Genomic DNA, 4,268 nt, shown 5'->3' with positions numbered 1-4,268 from the left:
GACTGATCAGCAGGTTATAGTGCATATGTTGGTTCTTGTTTCCAGTCTTGTTCATTTGGCACTCGCCATCATTGGCAAATTACTATTCGATGCAGATACAGATGGTTGTTATAACCAGTAGCTTATTGTTTCTCTTATTTCTCGTTCTCTATACTATATATATATATATATATATATTTTTGCAGGCTTGTTGAGTAATTTTGGCTCATCCCTTTTTATTGTTACTCCTATTGTTTTACAGTTAAGGTAGAGAATGAAACCCATCAGGACCCGCATAGTCAAGAAGCGAGTCAAGCAGCGGGACCCTCTTATACCAAGAGTGTTCCTTCCTATTCCCGAAGAGAGCTTTGAATTGCCAGATCAGGTGTAGCAGGATAAGTAGTAATGTTGGGTTGAATAAAAGTCTTGTGTAGTTTGAATAAAAGATTGCGTAGTGAAACTGTAGATAGAATAAAGTTTTGTAATAAAGAGAGTTCTTGAGACTGGTTTTATTTAGTTGGGTTTGTAATAAAGTGTAGTGCATGATTCTTGTTTCCAAACTCAAACCTTAAAAGATCCTGAGTAGTGATAGTTCGGGGTAATTATTATATTTATATTCCGCTTGTGCAGGTATAGTTGGTAATTGTTGTTAATAATGCCCCAAATCTATACCCCGGATTTGGAGGGTGTTATACCCACCTTGGCCTTGTCCACCTCCAGACCTTTGCTAGAGACCTTATGCCCAAGGATAATGCCTTCACGCACCATAAAATGACATTTCTCCCAATTAAGCACCAAATTAGTTTCCACGCATCTTTTGAGTACGGCGCGCAGATTATTCAAGCATTCATCATATGAGTGTCCAAAGACGGAGAAGTCATCCATGAACACTTCGACGTTATTTCCAATCATGTCAGAGAATATAGCCATCATACATCTCTGAAAGGTGGCCCGGGCACCACATAACCCAAACGAAACTCTACGAAAAGCAAATGTGCCAAATGGACAAGTTAAGGTAGTCTTTTCCTGATCCTATGGTGCAATACAAATCTGATTATACCCGGAATACCCATCCAGAAGACAAAAATACTCATGTCCCGCCAATCTGTCAAGCATTTGATCAATAAAAGGGAGAGGGAAGTGATCCTTTCTTGTGGCTTTGTTCAATTTTCTATAATCCATGCATACTCTCCATCCTGTAACTGTTCGAGTAGGGATGAGCTCATTCTTTTCATTTGTGACCACAGTGATACCTCCCTTCTTAGGAACACATTGTACAGGGCTCACCCACGAGCTGTCAGAAATAGGATAAATGATGCCTGCATCTAGCCATTTCAAAATTTCTTTCTTCACCACCTCCTTCATGATTGGGTTCAGTCTTCGATGCTGTTCCACAGTTGGCTTACTACCTTCTTCTAACAGAATTTTATGCATACAATATGAGGGACTTATCCCCTTGATGTCTGCTATAGTCCATCCTATAGCCGATTTGAATTCTCTCAAAATCCTTAAGAGCTTGTCTTCCTCACTACCTGAAAGGTCAGCTGAAATAATAATAGGTAACGTAGATGAATCACCTAAAAAGGCGTACCTCAAGTGTTCAGGTAATGGTTTGAGCTCTAAGGTAGGCGCTTCTTCTATTGATGGTTTGAGCTTCCCTTCAGCGTTCTTGAGGTCAGAAGTACCAAGAGATTCAAATGGTATATCTAGCTTTCGCTTCCAGGGAGAAGCGTTCAGATATTGTAATTGCTCGTTGCTATCTTCATCATCACTGTCAAATTCCCCCACTAAGGCCTTTTCCAATGCATCAGACATTAGCATGTGATCGAGTTCCGAAGTAACCGCAGAATCAATCACATCCACTTTTAAGCACTCCTCATCTTCTGTAGGGAATTTCATTGCCTTGAATACGTTGAAGGTCACATCCTGATCTTGAACCCGCATAGTAAGTTCTCCTTTTTGCATATCTATCAAGGTACGGCCAGTTGCCAGGAAAGGCCTCCCCAAGATTATGGGAATCTTTTTATCTTCCTCAAAATCCAGAATAACAAAATCAGCAGGAAAGAAGAGCTTATCCACCTTGACGAGCACATCCTCAACTATGCCCCTTGGGTAAGTAATGGAACGGTCCGCCAATTGTAGCGATATGTATGTGGGTTTTGGATCAGGTAGGTCCAGCTTTTTAAAGATTGACAACGGCATCAGATTAATGCTTGCTCCCAAATCACAAAGGCACTTGTCAAAAGTTAGATTGCCAATGGTGCAAGGAATGGTGAAGCTTCCTGGATCTTACAGTTTTGGTGGTAACTTTTGTTGCAGAACCGCGCTGCATTCTTCCGTGAGAGCAACGGTTTCAAGGTCATCCAGTTTCACCTTCCTTGAAAGAATAGTCTTCATAAACTTCGCATAACTAGGCATTTGTTCCAGAGCCTCAGCGAAAGGTATATTGATGTGAAGTTTCTTGAACACCTCCAGAAACTTCCCGAACTGTCTATCCAGCTTTTGTTGCTGCAATCTCTTAGGAAAAGGTGGTGGAGGATAGAGCTGTTTCTCCCCTGTATTAGCCTCAGGCAGAGTGTGTTCAACAGTAGTCTTCCTTGGTTCCGCCGCTTTCTCCCTTTGCTTAGATTCTTCATCTCGAACTTCAGCTTCGACTTCTTTTGCCTTTTCAGCATCAGCTACTTTTCCAGACCTTAAGGTAATAGCCTTGACTTGCTCTTTAGCTTCCTTCCTGCCTGGTACTTCCGTGTCACTGGGAAGAGTGCCAGGTTGATGATTGAGCACTGCATTGGCTAATTGACCGATTTGATTTTCCAAGGTCTTGATAGAAACTGCCTGACTCTTGCACAACAGCTTAAGTTCCTCAAAATCAGCACTAGTAGGTGCAGCTGCACTTCCCTGATGAGGATATGATTGTCTTGTAGCATACTGCTGTGGTTGCTGGAATCCAGGTGGGTTAAACTGTTTACTCACTCCTTGCTGATATGGTGGCTGAATAGCATTCTGATTATTTCCCCAGCTGAAATTTGGATGATTTCTGTTGTTAGGATGATAGGTCGCTGGCACAGGCTGCTGTTGTCGCTGATAATTATTCACATACTGAACAGATTCGTTGACAAGAGAACACTGATCCGTAGTATGAGAACCTGCACAAAGCTCACAAACCATAGCTATTTGATTAACTCCATACGTAGCCAAAGAATCAACCTTCATTGATAGCGCTTGGAGCTGGGCTGCAATAGCGGTGGCTGCATCAACTTCCAGAATACCTACTACCTTGCATGATGTCATCCTCTGAGTTTGGTTTTGATGCTCATTTGCAGCCATCGTCTCAATAAGATTGTACGCCTCAGTATAGCTTTTAGCCCATAAGGCGCCTCCTGCTGCTGCATCGAGCATGGGCCGAGATTGAGCCCCCAAACCATTATAAAAACCAGTGATTACCATCCAATCCGGCATTCCATGATGTGGACATTTTCTCAACATTTCCTTGTAGCGTTCCCAAGCCTCGCACATAGATTCTGTAGGTTGCTGTGCAAACTGAGTAAGAGCACTCCTCATAGCAGCAGTCTTTGCCATTGGATAAAACTTCACCAGAAACTTTTGCGCAAGATCTTGCCACGTAGTGATTGACCCAGCTGGTTCAGAATGTAAACAGTCTTTAGCCTTATCCCTCAGTGAGAATGGGAAAAGCCTCAACTTGATAGCCTCATCAGTCACGCCATTATACTTAAAAGTGCTGCAGATCTCGACAAAATTCCTTATGTGCATGTTGGGGTCTTCAGTTGCCGCTCCTCCAAAAGAAACAGAATTCTGCACCATCTGAATAGTGCCCGGCTTGATTTCAAAGGTGTTAGCTTGAATAGCCGGATGAAGGATGCTTGACTGAATGTCATCAATTTTAGGCCGAGAAAAATCCATAAGAGCTGGATCAGCTTGAACAATATGATCTCCCATATTTACTGGTTCTTTCTGCTCAGTTCCTGAATCCGAATCCTCAAAATCTAACTTCTCCGGTGTATCAAGAACTTCGTCTTTCTCCTCAGCTGTATCTAAGGTCCTCTTGCGAGCACGAGAACGAGTTTGCATAAACGCACTAAAGTACCTGAAACACAACCGAAAAGAGTAATTAACTACTACGTCCTAATCACTGAGTCCTAATGACCAATGATGGTAAATACATAAACTAAACAAATACGCCGAGTCCCCGGCAGCGGCGCCAAAAACTTGTTAGGGCGAAATAACGCACTAATATTCACGCAAGTATACGCGTTTGCAAGTAATATAGA

The 4,268-nt window shown here is 42.4% G+C and overlaps 1 non-coding gene across 1 annotated transcript; it reads left to right on the top strand.

Moving 5' to 3' along the window:
- Window positions 1-3,436: 3,436 nt before the first annotated feature.
- Window positions 3,437-3,543, top strand: LOC141683490 (small nucleolar RNA R71). The gene has a single exon (XR_012560316.1). It is a non-coding gene; the product is annotated as a small nucleolar RNA R71 (small nucleolar RNA).
- The last annotated feature ends 725 nt before the right edge of the window (window positions 3,544-4,268 follow it).

Source organism: Apium graveolens, chromosome 1 (assembly GCF_009905375.1).
Source record: "Apium graveolens cultivar Ventura chromosome 1, ASM990537v1, whole genome shotgun sequence".
Classification (NCBI taxonomy): Eukaryota; Viridiplantae; Streptophyta; class Magnoliopsida; order Apiales; family Apiaceae; genus Apium; species Apium graveolens.
Note: the sequence above shows the minus strand (reverse complement) of the source record. Positions and strands in the feature narration are given on the sequence as shown.